The sequence below is a fragment of the Canis lupus genome, chromosome 18 (genome assembly GCF_011100685.1).
Source record: "Canis lupus familiaris isolate Mischka breed German Shepherd chromosome 18, alternate assembly UU_Cfam_GSD_1.0, whole genome shotgun sequence".
In the NCBI taxonomy this organism is placed as follows: domain Eukaryota; kingdom Metazoa; phylum Chordata; class Mammalia; order Carnivora; family Canidae; genus Canis; species Canis lupus.
Window position 1 is genome coordinate 6015772 of NC_049239.1, and position 22987 is coordinate 6038758.

Sequence of the window (22987 nt, forward strand, 5' to 3'; positions counted from 1 at the left end):
GTCACAGTATTGTAGCATTTGATAGAAAATGAGTCATTGCCATGATTAAGAGTATTTTCAGACTTCACTGTGCCTTTTTTTTTTTTTTTAAATACAAGGAAATGTTTTGTGTGAAATGTGCCCTGGCGAGTTGGTGGAGGTAGGACTGGGTGCTCAGGTCATAATCTCAAATGCACACCAGCCAAGGAATGCCATCAGCCCGCACCAGACCAATTGCAGTTCTAAGTAAATAAAATATAAAACCAAGATATCTAGATGCAGTTGAGTTCAGAACTCACCGTAATAAATTATCTTGTACTTCACAGAGGCATCTCTTTTCACCGTCAAGTTTGGTTTGCTGAGTTACAGAAAAGAGCAATTCAAAAACTTTGATTCTTGGGGACGCCTGGGTGGCTGGGTGGTTGAGCATCTGCCTTCGAATCAGGTCATGATCCCGGGGTCCTGGGATCGAGTTCTGCACCAGGTTCCCTGCATGGAGCCTGCTTCTCCCTCTGTCTGTGTCTCTGCCTCTCTCTCTGTGTCTCTCATGAATAAATAAATAAAAGCTTAAAAAAAAAACTTTGATTCTTGGATTGGTATTAGAAAAATAAGATAACCTTCTCCTCCCTGTGGGGTCAGGAGCCAAGTTCAAGCTGAGTGCCTCCCAGCACTCAGTGTTGTGGGTTTGTAAAGGAGAGCGCACCTCCCAGGGCAAGCCTCACTGCACCTGAAGGTCATGTTCTCTGGCTGCCCCTGAGGTTGGCTGCACCGTCCTCTTCTCTGAAATATGCTGCAGCATAAGCTAATGTGTGTAATTCTTTTTTTTTTTTAATTATTTTTAAGGAATCTCTACACCCAACCTGGGGCCTGAATTCAACCCGAGATCGAGAGTCCCATGTTCCACCGACTGAGCCAGCCAGGCACCCCAATGTGTGTCATTTAGAGCTTAAAAAATAATGCAGCAGGAAAAAAAAACACATGATCTCACATTCACAGGGACATCCCCAAACCTGAAAATAAATAATATACTCACGTCGCGTTGCCATTCCAGAACTCGAGCTTGAGGTTGGGAATTCCAGGAGGCAGGGTGGTGAGACAAAAGTGCTTGCAATCCAGCAGACTGGTGATGATGCCTCAGCTCCAGCACCCCGTAGCTGACGAGGCGATCTCAGGCCTGGGCTAAGGATCTCTCTCTGGCAGCCCTGCTGCTGGGATTCCCGGAGCGCAGGGTGCGTGGCACCTGCTACAGTGTCTGGCCCGCGGAGGCTACATCAGAATAAGTAGGGCTCTGCAATTTCGGAGTCAATGATGAAGATCAGGGGAAAAGAAACACTAACAATGAAAACCTAAAAACGGGAAAAAGGCTGTTGTGACCTATAATGCCTTCAAGATTAGTTAGAAACGCAATGTGAGGGGAGAAATGGAACCCTTGAGAAAGTTTTTTAAAAGTATTGCATTTATTAGTGGAAGTCGTTGGTGTGGAAAGCGTACAGTAAAGCAAATACGTGCCTGAACCGATGGGCAAAATCCTGAGAAAAGCCCCTGAAATGTTAATTGCGGGTATATGGTGTTCAGAAGCCACAGTGGGGATGCTCCGTTGTCTCGTTCATCAAAAGAACAGTCATTTGGGTTCGGCTTTTCGATCTGCGCAATGGAACAGTCACGATCTTGCATAGACAGAATTCTTCAGTTGACACCGTCCTCTTGTTTCGTGGAGTCCTCGGGGAGTCCAGGCTTGATGTTGAAATTTTTTTTTCTGGAAGTAGAAAAGGAGACAAAGTCAGGATTCAAAAAAAAAAAAAACAACAAAAATCTCTCAGGCAGCCTCATTCTATTCCTTCCTGTCTGCAGTCTTGGGGTCCCTTGGGTCAGGGTCTCTCTGGCGCTGGTCATTTCTGGGAGAAGCTGCATCAGCTCAGGCAGTGGCCTCCTTTGGAGCCTCAAGCCAGGCCAAGGCCGGGGGTGCTGGCATCCGCGGGCGCAGGGAACAGCATGGGCTCTTAGCTGGAATTGCACTGAGCTCTGTGCTTCACCATCCTCCCTTGGGCAGGTGCTTGCAGAAGCCACGGTGCTCGGCGGGGCCGGCGGGTCAGTGCCTCTGACAAGGCCTGAGACAGGGAGATGGCCCATCGGCCGGGAAGCGACACCCTGTCCCCACCTGAGAACTTGGATAAAGCCTTAGAGTGCAGAGGGAGGAACCCAGGAAAGGCCTCCGCCGCACAGAACCAGAAATGCTTAAAAATTAGCCCCGGGAGTAGGGATGGGCTGGGGAGCCTGGGGAAGGTATTTGGCCTCGTAGTTAGGGTGGAGAGGGTGCCCGGGTGGCTCCGTCGTTGAGGCGTCTGCCTTGGGTTCAGGTCAAGATCTCGGGGTCCTGGGATCGAGTCCCACATGGGACCCCCTGCTTCTCCATCTGCCCCTCCCCCTGCTCCTGTTCTCTCTCTCTCTCTCTCTCTCTCTCTCTCTCTCTCTCTCTCTCTCTCTCTCAGTCTCTCTCTCACTATGATAAACGAATAGAATCTTGAAAAAAAAAATAGAGCGGGGAGGTCCGGCTTTGTTATCGATCTTTTGGGACCCTTTGGGAACAGTATTTACTTCCTTATTGCTCCTATTTGTTCAAAGAAAGTTCAAAGGAGACTCACGTCTTCTTGTAAAGCAGCTTGAGACATTCCATTCCAGGTTGATCACAGAGGAGGATGAAGCTTTATTTTGTATTGCAAATTTATTTATTTAATTGTTTATTTATTTATTTAAGGATTTTATTTATTTATTCATGAGAGACACACACACACACAGAGGCAGAGACACAGGCAGAGGGAGAAGCAGGCTCCATGCAGGGAGCACGATGTGGGACTCGATCCTGGGACTCCAGGATCGCGCCCCGGGCTAAAGGCAGTTGCTTAACCAAGGAGCCACCCAGCCATCCCTGTATTGCAGTTTTAAAAATGAGATTCTCATTTCAGGAAAGGCGCACACACACACACACACACACACACACACACACACACAAAACCTTGTGAAGGCTCTACAGTTCATTTTTCTTATAAAATTCAGACAATTAAGGAAGTTGATTCTTCTGAAATTGTTGTGCTTATCAAGAAAAGCATTTTACACAGGTGTCCTTGAGCCCCATGTGCTCCGCCGCAAAACAGAGTCATTTGTGACTACCCAGCAGTGGATGATTTTTATTTTCAGCCCCGCTGGGGTTTCTGCTGCGCATATATATGTCCAATAAGTATTTGTTGAATGAATACTAAATAGCCTCAGTAAAAGAGGTGGCAGGTGTTCGGCAGGGTGTGCGTGCCGTGCCTGGAAGATCCCCCGGCTCCAGCTCACCCTGACTTGCCCCCACGGGGCCCCATGTCACGCACGTCACACCTGAGGCTTGCTCAGCCTGGGGGGCACGGAACTCCTAGGGTATTTTACCTGCTAAGACTGAACTACCCCCACTCAACCTTGCCCTCCCTCCAAGGGTTGGAGACCCTCTGGGTCCTCATACTGTGATGGGCAGAGACCCACGGCTTTCCTTCCAGACTGTTCCACCACCTGAGATATCGCCAGTGGGAATTAGAATAATAGAGCAGGGACAGCAGAGCTGGGTGAACCCAGGGAAGTGCCTGCATAGATTTCCCTCATTTCCAAGGAGAAAATCCTTCTAGGGCACCCCAAGAAGTTACCTACCAGAAACCTCCACCAACCCCAGAGGTTTGATTCTCTCTTTCTCTCACTCTATCTCTCTCTCTCACACATACACAATCATACTTAACTCTAATATTCTTCTTTCAGAAAAGTTTCCAGTAATATATCTTGTACCAAACTGAGATGTATCCTGAGGTTTCTTTAGATCGAGAGACAGTGATGCAGGTTATGTTGATTTTCAAACATCACGCTTGAAAGCGCACGACCATACGTACACTTAGACAAACAGGTTTCAGACCTGTTTCATTTATTTACAGTTTTTTTTTTAAGATTTTTTTAATGTAATCTCTAACCCAGTATCGGGCTTGACCTTACAACCCCAACATCAAGAGTCTCATGCTTTACTGACTGAGCCAGCCTGATGCCCCTCGAATTGTTTAAAAAGGAGAATAACGCGACGTGGCTGCTCCCACTTTGCTCTGAAGGTTGTAGCTCTTCTCCATGGTCCCAGGCTGCATGCAGGGACAGCGAAGGGGGGGGAGGGTCTGTCTTTTTTGGATAACGAAGCTCTGCCCCCCCTCCACCTTGCAGTGCGTGACGCAGTCCTTCATTTCTGGCGTGGATCTTGAGGACCAAAGTCACGCTGTCCTGAGTCGGCTGATATCACGGATTTATTTTTCTCTTTTAGGCGAGTCGTGAGACTTGCTAACTTTCTTGCCCCCGCAGAACCTCCACTGCCTGAAATAGAGCCAGATGATCCATTTTTTCCCTTAAAGGATTGCCGTCACTAGAAAGAGAAGAGAACCCAAGTGTGGAGCGCCCTACCTAATCTCCAGGTCTAGAGCGAGTTCTGGGAGTCCGGCGCCTCTGTACACACTGACCCGTGTGCACACGGGAGAGGAAGCTGGTGGAGTTGGGTGCGGGCTCTGCAGGCTCGGCGGTCTCCTTGTACAGACGAGAGAAGCCAGGCAGCTGTGGAAGGTTCCCTGGGCCTCAGCGGACCCTGGGATTCTTGCTAGTCTAGTGCTTGGTCGCAAGCAGACGCGTTTTCTTCTCGTGCTGTTTCTCTCCGTCCACAGAATATCTGATCCGAGGCCCTGTTTCTCATGTTCTTGCCCCATATCCTGTCTTGCAGACAGGAAAGGCGGCGGGGGGGCGGGGGGGAGTAGAAAAAGAAATGAACAGAGCCGACGGGCCTTCTTCCCAGAGGAGTGGGATTTAATCCTGGCTTTCCAAAGTGTTGCTTTGTCCCATGGCAACGTGGGTATACACGACCCGCTGGACGGTCCAGCCTCTGAGCAGGTGAGCTCTGGGCCAGATTCCTCCAGGGGGAGGGAGGCCAGGGTGGGCTGCTGAGGTGGCAGCTGGCTCGTCGCCCCATCCCCGGGCTCGGTGCGGCGACCGGTTAGCAGGGAGCAGGGCCTTGGAGCCTTGGCCGCGCTTTCCAAAGGCAGGGAGAGGCCGGGGAGCGAAGGAGAGGCTGTCACTCCCACTCCACCAAGTGTATGTGACGGGGCAAACTCGCAGAAGGTACAAGTGTGTACTCGTGTCTCCAACATTGACTTTGTACGGGTTCGTGTTGAGGCTTTGGGGGGCGGGGGGGCAAGAGGAGAGAAACGATCATCTGAAGATGCGCTTCAGCTTGCCTTCTGTGGCTTGTGATTCTGGTTCACCCATTCTTTTTCTTTTTTTTTAAACTCAGAATCTTCTAGCAATAAGTGAAAAGTTCCCTTAGACTTTTTTTTCTTAAAAGAACATTGAAAACAGACAACCGGAGTGTGTTAAAATACACTCAGGCCCAGGTTATCCTGTCCCTCAGGGCCTCTCCTGTGTAACTTGGCCGAGTCGTGGTTCTTGATCTGCTTCCTTCAATATGGTCATCTCTTTGCAAGTGTGAATGTTCTTCCCTTCGACGAAGGTTGTCTTCCCGGTGTGCATGTGTGCGTGTGTGTGAGTGAGTGTGCATCCAGAAGCACCGGCTAGCTCACGAGGCCTCTCAGTGGATCTATTTCAGTTTTCATGCTAATCCGTTTAGAACCTTTTATTTCTCATTGGTGCAGAATCATGTGATTCTCTACAAATTATATAGGAGGGAGAAAGAATAAAACAAAATTGACTCTACGGAAATATGCTCAGCACGTTTAGATCACGTATACCAAGACGTTCCAGAATGTAGCTTTATCTCTTTAAAGACAACACGGCTTTCTGGGGCAAGTCAAGGCAAAATATTTCAGTAACTTAGCAACATAAACAGAATAGAGGTGATTTTGCAGGACATTTTTCTCTTGGATTGGATCATAAAGTACCACAGAGGAAACCGTGAAGGGAACCCTGAAACACATCAGTGCAGTTCCCGGGGGGTATCCTGCAGAAATATGTGCACGCTCCCCAAAAGTCCCTGACCAGGACTTGGAATGCAGTGCTCATTTTGTATGTGACCTGCAGGAAAGTGAAACATGCATATTTTATACGTTTCAAGTGCAAATTTAATTTTTTAAAAAGAGTTTTTATTAAAAAAAGATTTTTTTATTTATTCTTGAAAGATGGAGAGAGAGAGAGGCAGAGGGAGAAGCAGGCTCCATGCAGGGAGCTCGATTCAGGACTCGATCCCAGGACTCCAGGATCACGCCCTGGGCCAAAGGCAGGCGCTCAACCGCTGAGCCACCCAGGGATTCCCTGCAAATTTAATTTTGAATTTACGTGACACTACTCTAATTTGAGACTCTCTTCTTCAAGGCACTTTGCTCAGACCTTGACACACACAGCTTACTGAAAGTGGATTGATTTTAGTGCTTTATTTGTGGGGCTTTATCACAGTGGAAAAGCACGTACCTCGGAGTCAGATGAACAAGGTACCAATCAATCCCAGCTCTCCCATTTAGCAGCTGTTGAATTTTTGTATGTACTTTTTCTTTTCTTTTCTTTTTTCAAGATTTTATTATTTATTTGATAGAGCACAAGCAGGTAGAGGGAGAAGCAGGCTTCCCCGAGTGGAGAGCCCGATGTGGGGCTCGATCCCAGGACCCTGGGATCATGACCTGAGCCAAAGGCAGACACTTAACTGACTGAGCCACCCAGGGGCCCCTTTAGTAAGTTCTTTAAGTCACCTGTGCCCGCATTTTCTTGTGGGACCATGGACCTAATAACAGCACATCCCTCAGAGGGCTGTGGTGTGGTGAGTTTGCTAGTGGGTGAGATGTAGAGTGGTGCCTAGAATGGGGTGTGTTGGCCACCGTCACTAATGATCCTGCTAGTGGCTTCCCCTTTTAGGGAAGTGACTTCTTGCAAAGACACCAGCTGTACACAAGGACAGTTTCATGTCATTCATTGTTTCACGAATTGGACCAGGGTCAACTGCTTAGTTGTGTTTACATAAATCCTGACAAATGCTTTTAAAATCCTGGTGTTTTGTCTCCTTTCGTGGAAGATGACAGGACATGTGAAGAGACACCAGGAGTCCTCTGACATCTCTATGTAAACCGGTTTTCTTGTGTATCTGCCAGTTTCTAAAATGTCCTACATGAAAGACTTCCACTACTCTGTTTTAGGCACATAGCTACAGTTCAGTTCATTTCACCAACTGGAAGGTTCCCTAACAGTCAGACTAAAATCTCTCATATTATTAATGTCTCTTTACTGTTTTTTTTTTAAGATTTTATTTATTTATTCATGAGAGACACACACACAGAGAGAGAGAGAGAGAGAGAGAGAGAGAGGCAGAGACACAGGCAGAGGGAGAGCAGGCTCCATGTAGGGAGCCCAATGCAGGACTCGATCCGGGGTCTCCAGGATCACGCCCTGGGCTGAAGGCGGCGCTAAACCACTGAGCCACCCGGGCTGCCCCCTCTTTTTGTTTAGATAAGAAATATTCAGGCTTTGCTGTATCTGATCACCTGGCAGGCCGGACCTTCAGCTAACTGGCCAGTTTTATCATCATTTTCCCTCCCTCGTGATGATGCAAACATCCAACCCCTGTCTTTCCTCTGTTATTCAACCATTAAATCATGATTTCGTGATTTTTTTTCCAAATACTCAATTCAATTATGTCCAGGATCTAAGGAGGGGTGATCAGTTATTGGGAACAACATAATGTGATGGCTGAGTGCCGTCACCCACGGTGGCCACTGTTGCTCAGCCTGTTTCCTCATCTGTGAAGTAGGTGTGAGTATAGGGCCCTCCTAGTAGGGTTTTCTGCAAGAGTAAAATCACTCCCTGAAAGACTCTAGCACAGTACATGGACAAGGCACGTGCCGTAATACTTCTGCAGTCATTGGGATTGATGCCATGCCCAGGGAGTGTAGACACTCGTGATATATGGATGTTACCCCAAACTCCCTGACTCTGACTTTGAATGCAGCTCAGTCTGTGTGTGGCCCTTAGGGAAGTGAAATGTGTAATACTTTATAAAGTTCAAGTGTGAACTCAGGTTTGAAGTCATAGAACATTATTGGCTCTCGGCTACTGCTAAGAGAATTTCTATCTATGTACTCTGTCCCATTTTCCCCTGAGGAAACCAAGGAGCTCGAATTACTTTCTAGAGTCATCTAAATCCCATTCCTGTTCTTTTGCCGCACTGTTAATTATAGAGAGACACCCACACCTATGTCAGGTTTGGTTTTTCCCTACCTCTTAAGATGTTATCAGCTTTGTATTAAAAATTAAAAAAAAAAAAGCAACCGTGCTATTTACTCTGTCCTTCGTCAAGCAGTGATAACAATCATAACATTTTCCTTTAGGGCTTTGCGTACTGACAGGGGTGTATGGCCCCCACGAGGAGTAAGTTGTAGGCAAATTATAATTAATATGGTGTTTATATCTCTTTCCCCTTAGAATGGAAATAATAATTCCTTCAACTGAGTGAAAATGAGCATGGGGGATGTGTAGGGCTTGTTCTGGTAGCATGTTAGGCGGTGGCCGGGGGATCCTCAGAGGCCCTCTTCTTCACTATTTATGGTTCCCTGGTAGTCCGCCGCATTATGTTATTCCCTCAGAGCTGTGGCTCAGTCTAAGGAAATCACTATTAACCCCAAGAGAAAACAAAGAGGCTGGGCCCCCACCCTTCTTGCTTGCTCTGACTCATGCTGAAAATGTGTCGGAATCTCTGGGTTAACAATGAGTCCTCGTCTAGATCCATGAAGAACTTGTGGAGAACCATTTGTTCACCGGGACATCCCATTTTTGACTCACCCCCCCCCCCCCCGCCCACAGCTGATCGATTCCCTCATGACTCTTTTTACTCTGGCTCTGTTTGCATTCTAGCTGTCTCCAGGTTAGAACTGAAAATATGAAGATGTCATCAAAACCGAGCACTGGCTTACAGTTGGTTCCCTTGTTGGGTTTGTGTATACGAACTAGAAACAGAAAGTGTGAGTAGTGACGTCATGTTATTTCCCTTTTAGTGAAAGGCCACTAAAAGTTTTTTCGGAGTGGTGTTTGAGGCTAATGGATTAAAAATAAATAAATAAAAACCTAATTCTTTTAGGGACGCCTGGGTGGCTTAGTCGGTTAAGCATCTGACTCTTGGTTTCATCTCAGGTCGTGATCTCATCTGTCATGAGGTCGGCCCGTGTGGGGCTCCACGATCGGCACAAAGTCTGCTTGAGATTCTTTCCTCTGCCCCTCCGCCACTTGCAGGCGTGCTCTCTCTCTCTCTCTAAAAATGAATAAATCTTAAAAAAAAAAACCCTCAAAACTCTTATTATTTTTTTTAAGATTTTATTTATTCATGAGAGACATAGAGGGAGAGAGAGGCAGAGACAGACAGAAGCAGGCTCCATGCAAGGAGGCCGATGTGGGACTCGATCCCAGGTCTCCAGGATCACACCCTGGGCTGAAAGCAGCGCTAAACTGCTGAGCCACCGGGGCTGCCCAAAACTCTAATTATTTTAAACATCATCTTGTCTGTTCCCCAAACACCTGATGCTTTTACCTAGTGTTACTAAAGGATATATAATATTTAGGGATGCATTTTTTTATTTTATAAACCACTACTACAAATGGACCCATTCATTGAAGTCAAAAGAAATTACAATTAGCGGATTAACCGGCAAAATCAGTATTTTTTCTTAAGGTAGATGAAGAATAATGGCTAACTTATCATTCTAATTACTTAATAAAGACTTCTCTCCGTGGAAGGGTATTGCAGCAAAACATTTTCATCCAGAATGTGAACCTTAACGATTGTAAGGTATTTTAGAAATCCGTTTTACGCATCTTTAGTGAAGGTTCTTGTTGAAAGAGTCACATGAATGGAAAATCAGTATAGAAAAACAACTCAGGAAGATCTCGCACAACACTAGTAAAATCATTTTGTCACTGTCTTAAAACTTTTACAGAATACTTGTAAATAAATAGAAGGTCGGGGGTATGTAGGCAGCCGAAACCCTCAACTGGCTGCTAGAGCAGGGTCAAGGGGTTCCAGTCTTCGTTCCTCTAAACGGAGGAGCAAATTGACACAAAGGCAAAGCTATAAGAAACAAATGTTTTAAAGTAAATTCCACCAACCAGAGGCACCACCTATGACCATTTGGGCTTCCTTAGTCTTTGTATTGCCTCAACTTCTTCAGCACCTGGAGCCATGTTCATTTGGGTCTTAGCCCTTCTTCCAGAGGTCATCTTATCAACTGAGTTATAAACACGACAGAAGCTCTTGTCTTAGGGCTTTTGTAATAGAAACATTATCTTGAATTTCAGAGTATGCTCACTGGGGAGAGGACATAGCACAACAATGACACAAACAAAAAAGAAACCCAGTGTATTTTAGAACAAATTTGTCAGTCTGATTTTCCCCCAATTTGGTCACACTCACATCACAGCTGATGCATAACTATGTCCCTCCTGAGTCCTGGGAACACGTCGTCTTGCACCTGGTAACAACAGGTTACCTGAAGCTCCGGTTTCTCCGACATGGACACTTCAGGAGGCTGAGCCAGCCACAGCGGTGAGGACGATGCTTTGGGGCCATCACGAGTTCACCACAGCTGCCTTCCCTGGCAAGCTCCAGGCTACACGATGTACTCTGGAATTGGATTGCCTGATTTTTTTTTTCAGTTGGTTTGTAAATAGGATTGCACAAAAATCCATGCAAATCAACTCTCCAAATCAGAATTTGCTCAGCTGAAAAGACCATTAAATTAGATGGGCTGGCTTTCAGTTGATGGGGGTGCAATAATATAACTCTGCATAACAGTCCTATAAAAGGACAAACAAGCACATTACATGATCATTTCCATTAAACTGGAAATGTCCAGGCCTGTTTACCTCGATTAATTGTCCTTGTCCACTTTCCCAGCCTAGCAGTTATCCATTAGTAATTAGTTATGAATGGGGCACTTGATATTAAAACATCTCATTTAAGGTACCGTTGCTGTTTATTATGACATTCTATTAGCATTTTTTTTTATCAGCTTGAAATGTATTAAAATCCAAACTCTACAGGAGGTGTATTAGTTTTTCACGTGGCATACCTAACTGAAATTCTGAATTGAAATACGATTCTCATTCCCATAAGGGGCACTCCAAGACAGTTTTGTCACCAAGACTCTGGGATCCCAGTAAAAGCTGGTTACATTGGTTAGAGAGAGTCCCGATAACCACTGTGCGTTTTCATTTTTATGATTACAATTTTCAGGATATTGTGTGGACTGTGCTCAGGAACACAGTGTCAACACTAAATCTTATTTATTTTGAAAAGAGAGAGGATGTACATGGGCGTGTGAGTCGGGAGGGGATGGGCAGAGGGAGAGAAACCCTCAAGCAGACTCCGCGCTGAGCAGGGAGCCCAACGTGGAGCTCAGTCCCAGGACCTGGAGATCATGACCTGAGCAGAAATCCAGAGTGAGATGCTCAACTGACTGAGCCACCCAGGTGCCCCATAAGTCTCATTTTCATTTCTGTCATCTAGAATTCCTATTTTCACACGGACCCCTCCACACGTATACACCAGCCAGAAACAACCAAGTAGACACACACATACACACCGCTACCTTCATCTATTTCGTTTGTAAGAAACACAGCTCATCTGAATGTGACCTACTTAATACTTGATCCCTGCTTCTTCCAGCAGTCTTCCCTGCAAAGAAAATTTCTTTTCCTTTGAATTTCATTTGTAGGATACACAGCACATTCGCCCCTGAGGGAGTTCTTGGTGTATATGCGGTCCCTCCTTTACTGGAATATCATGTTCATAGAGCTCTGAACACCCCTTTATTTATTTGCACCTTTGTAGTGCCTGCCACCCTATCATTGGTGTCCTGTAGGCTGTCAACAGGGAGAGAATGAGGGAAATTAGCTAGCCACCAAGTATTTGAACCTTCTCTGCCTTAGTGTTTGAAAAGTGAGTTCACTACCACTTATGGGACATAAAAGAACAAAAACTGTACAGAAATCCATGGGACTACCAATATGTCAGTACAATTGAACAAACACCTATGTAGTGAGGAGTTGATGAACCATTCCATGTCTTGATGAGCTCAACTACAGATGATTATTTAGACAAAAATTCCAAAAAGGATATTTAGATCAGATCTTCACCCTTTATAAATGCAGGTAAAAATGAGCACTTTACTATTCTGCACCAGACATAGTGTTTTTTAAAAGACACGCCAGTGTGCCTAGCATGGGACCTCAGGCCCATGGAAATTCTTTGATCATTGTAGGATAAAATTTCAAGGTAAAAGCTCGTATTAAGTCTGTGAAATTGTCTTCCTGGGTACTTAAAATTGGAAATAAATATTTTGCACAAAATAGGTCGTACAGTTCTATTGCTGAATTTTCCGATCCTGCTCTTGCCATTTATATAGACAGTGAAAACCCCTCCTCTGCGTTTTCCTCTGCAGCAGTGAACAGTGTGTGTGTGTTGTAGGCCGTCTCACACGCCCTACCATACAATCCCTGCTCTAACGTCTAGATTGATTATGCATGACTCTGATGTAATGAGATGACAAAAACATTGACTTCTGAGTGGAACTAACCCAGTGTTCAGACTAAAAGACAAAGGCCTACCAGAGAGCTGGAAAGCAGGCAAGAGCAGGAGTATCAGGTCCCTCCATGAACGTCCCGGGAGGCCCAGAGAGACTCTCTGGTGCTGGAGTTGGTTAAATGCTCATAAAAAAGAGGCCTGGGAGAGGTACTTTTCTGGATGTAGCCTTGACTTTTCTTTTAAACTGAGGTAGCAATAGACAGCTGGACATTGTCCCCTGGGCTGGGACTGGAGAGTAGGCTCTGACGCCATTGGGCTTTGTTTTGTTTGGCTAGCAAAGCTTCACACAATTGTAATGTTTCACCAGCTAAACGCTATCCTAGTAAGCCAATGACATTGTGGGTGTGGAGGGGGTGGAGGAGGGAGGCACTTAGCTGGCTCTCTTGGGGTAAAGTACACAGTGGGGCCTGGCTTCCCGCTCTGAGCAGAGGAATTGCCTAGAGTCAGGCTGCATGTGTCCTTCAGGGCTTCCTAGAAGCTTTGGGGTGTTCACCCCTTCCCCCTTTGTGATATGCCCCAGGTCCCAAGCCTTCTGTTGCTTGTGGGCCTGTGCAGAGGGGCAGGTAAGGGGACAGGGTGACGGCGGTGGTGGGCCGAGGACGTGGGGACCCTGCCCTCCGCACCCCCCGTACCTTCCCTCATGCCCACGGTGCTGCAAAAGGGTTTCTCTTTGCAGCCTTGCCCGTAGGTACCCCACCATCTCCAGAGGTACCACAGACACTTAAAAAGTGCTCTTTTACCGTATTTTCCTTAATCCTTAGACTACATGCTGAACGTACCACTCCAGGTGATCCCTACGTAGACCAAGAGCGTTTATAAACCTGCCCCTTCTTTTTCGGATCCCAGCACCCCGAGGAGAATGGTTTTACATGCGATCACGTGTACTTTCCACGCCTAGGAAGTGTTTCGATGCGCTTCGGGGACCAGTGTGCAGGGATGAGAGTGAGGAGAGCCTGGATGCTGCGACGGGTCCACGGCGGGGGCTCCGTTCAGGGCACAGGCCCAGGCTGCCCGGGGAACAGTCTAGGTTTCTGGGTCCCAGACGATCTGCTCCACCACCGTTGCCTCCTCCACAGAGAAATGGGGCGAGGGAGGGGAAGAGGGGGGCTCGGGAGCGCCGCTGCTTTGTGCAGCCCCCGTGGGGGTGGCGCGGGCCCCAGACTCCCGCCTGCCCCAGGTCTGCCCGCCCCCAGGTAGCAGGCAGGAGCTGATGTCCAGTTCGGGTTCCAGAAGAGGAGAAGAGCAAGTAAGTTCACGGCCCAGGGGTTCTGGCCCCTGCCCTGCCCTGAGCAGCTCACAGGCCTGGCGGCGGCCCGGGGCTGACTGGGTGCGGGCCACGCTGGCGGGAGGGCTGGGCTGAGCACCTGCGGGAGGAGAGGGAGCGGGGCGGGGGGGGGGGGGGGACCCCAGCGTGGCTCCGGACAGGCGGCAGGAGCTCGAGCAGGGCTTTTTAGGTGCCGAAAATTATGTGAGAAATAAACCGAAAATGTTAGAGGAGTCCGCGTTTTCCTTTATCCCCCCATCCCCCAAGCCCCGTTCTTTCCTTTGTTCTTCCTTTTAGGGCCAAAATTAGGTAACGAGTGAGATGGGCATTAAATCCTGTGTGCGTGCCCCTGGGGGGCTCAGCGGTTGAGCGTCTGCCTTCGGCTCAGAGCGTGACCCCTGGGTCCCGGGTTCGAGTCCCGCATCGGGCTTCCCGCAGGAAGCCTGCTTCTCCCTCGGCCTCTGTCTCTGCCTCTCTTCCGTGTCTCTCATGAATAAATAGATAAAATCTCTAAGAAAAAAACAAAAACAAACACCAGTCACCGCAGCGTGGATGCGGTAGGGACAGATGCAGGACCTCCAGCCTGCTGAGCTACAGTCCGGCGCAAGCCCATGATGCTGCCCGATTATCAGGAGGTCGGGGGAAGGCACATGCCCCCCAGAAGGAGCACATCCAAGAAGGAAAGCTCAGGCCTGGATTTTATTTATTTATTTATTTATTTATTTATTTATTTATTTATTTATTTTTAAAGATTTTATTTATTCATGAGAGAGAGAGAGAGAGAGAGAGGCAGAGACACAGGCAGAGGGAGAAGCAAGCTCCATGCAGGGAGCCCGACATGAGACTCGATCCCGGGTCTCCAGGATCAGACCCTGGGCCGAAGGCAGCGCTAAACCACTGAGCCACCCGGGCTGCCCCAGGCCTGGATTTTAAATGCGTGGAAAGTGTTCCTGATGGGCGCGTTATGTCAAAGAGTGTCATGGGTCAAGTGTTTCCTCGTGGAAAGCAGCGACAAGTCAGTCTGATCAGAAAGCGCTCTGCAGTGTCTCTTGGCAGGCCCCTTGCAGGCGGGGCGTGGAAATGATTAACAGGGGAGTTAGCAGTTGTGGACTTTTGGTAGCACAGGAAACAGTATCTTTTGATGTGGGCCTGGGCCGCGTCCCTTAGATACTGGCAGTTACCAGCTTATCCACTAACCTGGACTAGGAGTGACCGTGGCTGCGTAGCTCCCGGGTGCCTGCTGGAGGCCGAGCGGAACTCGTTCCTAATTCGCAAGCTGTTGCCCTCTCTCCAGAAGGTGCTGTTAGGGTTTCTTTGTTTATCCTATAAGGGATTTTGAAGCTGCTTGTAGACTCACAAAACATGGGTACAGGAAAGGCTCCAAGATGATAGAAATGTTCAGTGGCTTTCAAACATTTTTCATGTGACCAAAGTAAGAAATGTGTTTTAAAATAATGACACGTACAGCGATTATTTATATAAAGTTTTGGGGGATAATTACTGCCTTTTCAGCACCTCGTCAAGTAGAGGGATGGCCTTAGCCTCATGTGTCTATAGAAGATGCGTCGTCTCACGTGATTCCCTGAACCCGTCTTCTCCCTTTTGCACTCCTCACCCCCTCCCCACATTTCCTTCATAAGCATCTTTGTTTTCCTTTCATTTCCTTTGTCTCCTACCTATGACTTTGTAGCTTTTTGGAGACTTGCACAGGAACAGTTTATTTAAACTCAGCTGGTGGCACCAAGGCTAAAGAGATTCCTTAGACACAAAACCACCATGGGGGGAGGGGGGAGGGGAGGGGGGAGCCAAGCAGTGCAGCATCCTCATATGGTTGCTTTCCAGAACCTCAAACAAGGATTTGTTTCATGAACAATGATTATCCAAGATTTCCATTTTCTTCTTTTCTTTTTTTTAAAAAATTTTATTTATTTATTCACGAGAGACAGAGAGAGAGAGGCAGAGACACAGACAGAGGGAGAAGCAGGCTCCATGCAGGGAGCCTGACGCGGGACTCGATCCCAGGTCCCCAGGATCTCGCCCTGGGCCGAAGGTGTTGCTAAACCGCTGAGCCCCTCGGACTGCCCCCAAGGTTTGCATTTTCATCCCTCTTCTAGACTTGTCAGTCCCTCGGTCTACGGATGCAACAGGCCACTCTTCCATCTCTGGAAGTCGCCTCTGTCTGAGACCTTTCCTTGGACCTCTGGTGGGGGTGGAGGCTCGGGGTGATCATAGTGTAATAGCTACCTTAGCACTAATAGCAAACACAACCAACCATAGCAAATTGCAACCAACTGGGTGGCTTGAAACAAATTTATTCGCTCATGGTTTTGGAGATCAGAAGCCCAAAACCAAGGTGTTGGCAGAGCCATGATCTCTCTGAAACCTGTAGGAGAGACTCCTCCCTCGCCTCTTCCTAAGCTTCTGGTGTTACCAGAAATCCTTGGTATTTCTTGCCTTGTGGATGAGTCACTCCAATCTGTGCGCCCATGGTCACACGGTATCTCCATTGTGTCTGTTCTGTGTCTTCGCATGGCCTTCTCTTCTCTGTATGTGTGTTCAGTCTTCTTTCTTCTCCTAAGGACACCAGTCGTTGGCTTAGCAAACCCCACCCCCTAACCGCAATCCAGGATGACCTCATTTTAACTTGATTACATCTTCAAAGCACCGTTGCCAAATAAGGTCACAGTTACAGGTACCAGCCGGAGATTAGGACTTGAACATGTCTCACTGAACAGTTCAACTCGCAGCACAGTCATTTATACAATCCTCGTTGGGGACTTTGATTTTGGTGGTCTTTAACCAGGGAGTATCAACAGTGCCACAGGCAGATGAAGTGTAGGATGCCCAAGGTGAAGGGCTTCCTTTGGATTCCTTCACGACTCACTCCACGGAGTCCTCACCACTGTCCAGGACTGGAGCGGACGCCTGTGTCCGCCGTCTCAAGCCCTCTGTGGGATACTGCGTCCAGTGAACGCTTCATGAGAAAGACAACCAGTAATTCTTACAGGGGCAGGAAAACCTATCTCTGCAGCATAACCCAAGTGATAGTGTGAGGCACCAAGTATACCCTGAGCTTTCAGTTTCTTCTGGGCCAAGTGGAGACCTCTGGTGGGTTTCCTAGTGATAATTAAAAACTGAGGAAAGACCATTCTGTTCTTCCCGGGGGAAAAAAAATTGCGTCTCATTAACCAAAATTGTGTTTTGAAAATATGTGCACTAATATGCAACCAAATCAGTAACATTTAAATATATTGAGGAGTCTTTGGGGAAGTGAATTCTACTAGACGGGTCTGTGTATTATGTGCACGGGTCAAGGGGCAACGTGCTAGGAATGATTGTCCAGATTCAGGGAGTAGCCAGGTTTTCCGAATAGAAGAAATGAGAGATTATAATACACAAGTTGGCAAGATCAGGATCCTAAATCATAGACCACGGTTAAGTGGAACAGAGTTAGAGAACGTATTCATTACAAGGTCAAGGCAAAGCCAGCTGCCGAGGTGCAGGTGGAGGAGAGCTAGCTTGACCAATGCACCCGTGGAGAATAGTTGGTTTAGTTTACCGGAATGAAATAAAAACCCAAACTGTGATGTTGTAACAAATTACCACAAATGTCATGGCTTAAAAGAACACAGCACACATGTATCCTCGCACAGTTTCCGTGCTGTGTTCTTGGGAGACCCTCAAGGTTGGGTTCTCATCTGGAGCTCACTGTGCTCCAGCCTCGGCCCCGCTCTTCGCGGAATCCAGTTCCTTGAGGTCGTGGGCCTGAGGCCCATGCTCAGAGGCAGCCCTTCTCCACCACAGCCCTTCACGGTAGAGCTGCTGCCTTCTTCACAGCTGATGCATCTCCGGCCAGGAACGGCGCAGACATGTGTTGAAAGCTTTCACCTGATTGAGTCAGGCCCACCCCAGGTCTCTCCCTTTGGGTCTGGGACCCCGGGGACGTCTGCAAAGGTCCCTTCACCTTTGCCATTTGGCCGATCACAAGAGTATTGTTATCCATCATGCATTTGGGTCAAGTTGCAGGAAGGGATAAGCAAGAGATACGCAACTGGACAAGCATGTGTTGATGCGAAGTGCTCCTTTCCAAAGCTGCACTTGGGAGGGGTGTTTGCAAACTGGGACGGGCTAAGGGTGGGGAAAAGTCACAGCAGCGAATAGAGATGGAGCAGGATGTTTTTGGTGGGGGGAACAGAGGGAGGATATAACAGGTGTCTTCGACATTAGTAGGGCAGTAACGAGGAAGCGCAATTTGACATACTGGTGTGTCCTGGCCTTAGATGGAGCCATTAGATGCCCTGAGGGGCTCCCCCAGCTGAGCCACTGGTCTGAACTCCAGAGAACAGCCTGTCCATAATCTTCAGCCATCAGATGTACCGTGGACCCTCAGTGTGGCATTCGGTGTCCCTTGGAACGGTCTGAAGGACACACACACTCAGATCCAAGCAAGGTATATCCTTGCCTGTTCCATTTCTCTAGACCCTCAAATGATCACGGAGTAACATACAGGACACCAGAAGCCTTCAAGAGTGGGCAACAGGCAGCCTGCCCTGAATACAAACACCCTCACGGGTATTCATATTTGCTCACACAGTGGACACAGACCAGATTGAAAAAACTGCCGAAGGCCACATTATGAATCATATCCCGCCCGAGGTCTGAGAGGTGACATGTAGTGGCTCCTTTTCCGCTGCATTCTTGCAAATCCTTTCAATGTTACAAAAACCCAAGTCCTCTGTATTCCCTACGTCTGCTGAATGCATGTTTTTGCACGGGTTTCTGTAGGGTGGCGTGGAAACCACAAGGGCTCCAGGGTCAGAGAGGCACCGGCTTTAAATCCCAGGTCTGCCCTCCACTCCTTGGCCCCTGGACAGCGTTCCGTCTTAGCTCATTTTATTTTCTATATGGTGGAGGGTGATTCTTCTCTATAAAGGAACAGAAGAGTACAGTGCATAGTTGGTGCTTCAGAAGTAATATTTCTTCTACTTTCGGGAAAAATTACATCTGAAGTAATGGGACAAGAATCCCTGAATGTTTAGAAATTTGATTTTAGCCATACGGCAAAGTCAGTGGTATGGACACCTGCTAAGTAAGATTTGCTGCGTATCAGGGCAGAGGAGAGAATTGACACTTCAGATGTTTCCGTCTACTGGCACGATACTGGGTTCTTTATATCTCCTCTCTTTTAATTGTCACAAATAACTTTCTAGTCCAAAAATAGGGAAATAGGGGTTTATCGTGGCTCCAAGAGCACAGTGGGGATGCAGAATTCAAGCTCATGTGTATGTAGCTCCGTGTTTTGTCCGCTAGACATGCTGCCCTGATTGGACAACACTCATGATTTGTGGTGGAACATGACCCTGCCCCAGAAGCACATGACCCTCTTCTGCTCATACCTTCCTTTGTGTCTCGTCCATAGTTTAAAACCATTATTAACCATTAAACACTACTGTAATAGCCGCCGTTTGTCAGGTGCATATACCAGGCCCTGCGCTAAGTAATTCCGATGAATTATGTAAAGTTGAGGAAAGTGAATCTCGGAGAGACAGTAATTTGCTCAGGTCCACACAGCTGGTCAGTATAGAGTCAGGGGCTTCCAACCCAGAACACTTCTTTTTTCTTTTCTTTTCTTTTCCTTTTCTTTTCTTTTCTTTTCTTTTTTCTTTTCTTTTTTTTTTTTTTTAAGATTTTATTTATTTATTCATGAGAGACACAGGGAGAGAGGCAGAGACACAGGCAGAGGGAGAAGCAGGCTCCCTGCAGGGACCCCAGTGTGGGACTTGATCCCAGGACTCTGGGATCACACCCTGAGCCAAAGGCAGATGCTCAACCACTGAGTCCCCCAGGCGCCCCCAACTCACCCCCGGGAACGCTCTTAGTGCCTTAAAACCATAATGACAGTTTGTAAGATTTACAAAAAAAAAAAGTCTGTGGTTGTCCAGAAAAGTGAGATGATTTTGCTCCCTTGAAGGAAAAAAGGGCGCTGGAAAGATGTATCGCTTGAGTATGGGAAAAAATGAAGCTGTGGCTTTGCTGTGAGCCAGTTCTTTCCTGGCAGCGCTTGGAATAAAACCATCGATCGCAGGGTGTTCTGCTTTAGCAGGAGCTGCACGGTGACTTTTTTCTCTCGTGCTTGAGGGTCCCCTCCTCCCCCGGGGCCCCCCGCCCTGCTGCTCGGGGTGCAGCACTGTGCTGCGGGTGGGCCGTGGGCCTTTGGCGACCCACAAGGGAATGGATTTCTTTTTCTTTCTTTCTTTCTTTCTTTCTTTCTTTCTTTCTTTCTTTCTTTCTTTCTTTTTTTTAATAATGGATTTCTTTTTTCCTTTTTGTTTCCCCTTCTAAGCCAGGAGTCCGGCAGGCCTGCGGGCTTGCATTCTTTGTCCACAATGCTATCCTAATATTTCTCTTTTCTTTGGGGCAGGAAACGGGAGAGAACGGGAGACCCTTTTTTTTTTTTTTTCACAGCCATTCAGGAAGTCATCCAGAGTTATAATGGCCCATTATCTAATGGTCAGAGTTTACTTAGGCTTTCACTACTTCCACTGCCCACTTGAAACAAGGAAAAATATTTTCCCCCGCCGCCGTGAGTGTGCTATTCACAGCTGACCACAAATGCTCAGAGGCCGCGCGTGTTCCCATCGAGAGCTCCGAGTCAGCAGAAGTGTGCTGCGGTGCCCGGCACGATTCAGGGGGACGCTCTCCTAGAGTCTTTTCAAGACATTTCTCCATTATTTGTCTATAAATCTGTGCCCTGAACATGCCCTTACAATCCCTTTAAATCAGACATTTCTTAGCCTTAACACCAGCAGTGGCATTTATTAAAAATGCATATTCTGGGGACATCCGGGTGGCTCAGTTGGATCAGCATCTGCCTTGGGCTCAGGTCAGGATCCTGGGGTCCGGGGATGGAGCCCCACAGGGGGCTCCCTGCTCGGCGGGGGGCTGCTTCTCCTGCTGCTTGTGCTCGCGAGCTCTCTCTCTCTCTCTCTCTCCCTGTCAAATAAATAAAATCTTTTAAAAAATGCATAGTCTTAGACTTTGCCTGGTGCCTACTGGGTGAAATTGTTGGAGCGTAGATCTCAGGAATGTTCATTCCAAGAGTGATTCTATGCGACCAAAACAGGAAGGCGCATTGCCTTACCATAGGTGGCTTGCACCAGAAGCGTGCATAACTTAAAAACTATGGCGAAATGGGTCCTATTAATGCCAAGGGGGAAAAAACAGACACCCCAGTGATTTTTATTAGGATCCAGAAAAAGACACACCAGGGATTTTTATTAGGATCCAGGACAAGATCACAGTCTGCTGGAGGGAACAGGATAGTGGCATTTCCTCACCTGCTCTTTGTGATGCTGAGATGAATTAGAAGCTTTCCTCGTGGGTTTATTAGCTCGTGAACACCCGTGTCCCCAGTTGAGTCCCCGCCGTGCTCCCAGCAGGATGTGGAAGAGCTGACCTTGACTCACAGCAGACAGGGGCTTGTGCAGGTGAGCGGGGAACATTCCAGTGCCCGGTGTGCAGCCGCCTCCCTGCCTTGGCAGCTCCTCCCTCCCTGCGTCGCAGGCCCTAGAGGAAGCAACTGGAAGGAGTAGCTTCTCTTCTCAGATATATAATCAGATAGAGGAAAATTTATGGGGAAAAAAAAACAAGGAAAAGGTATATGTGCTGGAGCTGATTGGGGTGGGCTCTCGGGGAAGGTGGTAAATGGAAATCGTGATCCCCTTCCTTGATGCGATGTGGGAGAGGAAAAGGCCCCGTCTCTCCTGCACCCCGGGCACCCGCCTGCCCCCTCGTTGCTCTCCCTTCTGGATAGACAGCCCCCCGAAGCCGGAGGCTTCGCCAGAAACTTCGCCCCACAGCCTGCAGCTTCCCTGGTCACACTTGGGGTTGTTGAGATTACATAGGGGTAATTTCAGACACATTTTCAAGTGCACCACAGGCCTCTGCGCTTGCAAATTAAATGCCTGGCGCCTGATTCTGCTAAGGTAATAGTTCATTACGCTACAGATTACAGGGGTGCGCCTGGGGCACGTGGCCTTCACGGTCATCCGACTCCCCGGTGATTGCCAGGGGCATCATCCTCACCTGTCAGCCCTGATGAAAGCCTCTGTCATCCTGCTGATGGGGACCTGGCCGCATCCCGAGCCCCATTTCTTTAACGCTGACATAGTTTTCTTTTTGGAATGAAAGGCCTTTGCCAGTTGAGCCAGAATGTTGTGTGTCCCACCCCTGTCCCTTGGCCTGTGGAAACGTCATCGAGCTCTGGAATTCAGCAGCTTGCCTCGCCGTCTTCCCTTCCTCTGTTTTTCCTTCCTCTTCCACTCCCTCCGTTTTTGTTTTTGTTTTGTTTTGTTTTGTTTTCTGTCTCCATATATTTATTCACTTGTCTGTGTTTTAATGACATGACACAAAAACACCCCCTCTTGGGAAAATGCACTGGTTGCAGGAAGTTGGAAGTTAGAGAGTGAAAAGCAAGACCCGTGGATCCTACTAACCCCGTCAGGAGCTTGGGAGGTGTCCTTCCAGAATTTGTTCTCTGCAGTCTGTGTACAAGTTATGTGGACAAAGAAGCATAGTTTAGGTTTTGTCCATATTTTTATACAAATGGGTTCGTTTCCTGCATATTGTTTAGCCTTTTTTCTTTTTAACTTCATTCCACTTTGCTTGAGAGCTTTCCAGATTGCGGCAGGTATAGCACAGCCTCGTCTGTGGGGCCTGCCGCTGCCGGTGGACACTTCGATTGCTTTGGGTTTGTCCGCTGGTACGCTGGTCCTGCAGTGAATGTGTTTATACAAACCTCTCTTACCCACAAAGGAAGTGGTTTTCCAGAAGAGATCTGGAAGGGGAGGTGCCACGAATGGATTTTTCTTTCTTTCTTTATTTTAGAAAAGATTTTATTTATTTATTCATGAGATACTCAGAGAGAGAAAGAGGCAGAGACACAGGCAGAGGGAGAAGCAGGCTCCCTGCAGGGAGCCTGATGTGGGACTAGATCCTGGGACCCCAGGGTCACGCCCTGAGCCCAAGGCAGATGCTTAAACACTGAGCCACCCAGGCATCCCCGAATGGATTTTTCAATAACCTTTTTTTTCCACTTACACACATAAGTCATAATACACATCCAA

General features: G+C 47.7%; 1 protein-coding gene and 2 long non-coding RNA genes across 6 annotated transcripts in view; 1 reads left to right on the top strand and 2 right to left on the bottom strand.

Moving 5' to 3' along the window:
* The window catches only part of EGFR (epidermal growth factor receptor), a 197363-nt gene that overhangs the window by 54927 nt on the left and 119449 nt on the right, over window positions 1-22987 (top strand). The window contains exon 1 of one of the 3 annotated variants that reach the window (XM_038562624.1): window positions 4804-4920. The exons of the other annotated variants lie outside the window; for them this stretch is intronic. The gene's annotated coding sequence lies outside the window, so the exon portion shown is untranslated. Of the gene's footprint in view, window positions 1-4803; window positions 4921-22987 lie in introns of those variants that run through there. 3 annotated transcript variants of the gene reach the window in all.
* Window positions 1417-12851, bottom strand: LOC102151152. Of its 2 annotated transcripts, none has more exons than XR_005373040.1 (3): window positions 12622-12851; window positions 10427-10636; window positions 1417-1735 (listed from the first exon to the last, which is right to left on the bottom strand). It is a non-coding gene; the product is annotated as an uncharacterized LOC102151152 (long non-coding RNA). The 2 variants fall into 2 exon arrangements; XR_005373041.1 differs by having other exon boundaries at window positions 10503-10636; window positions 12622-12847.
* Window positions 20795-22693, bottom strand: LOC119864155. The gene is made up of 3 exons (XR_005373044.1): window positions 21948-22693; window positions 21200-21428; window positions 20795-20855 (listed from the first exon to the last, which is right to left on the bottom strand). It is a non-coding gene; the product is annotated as an uncharacterized LOC119864155 (long non-coding RNA).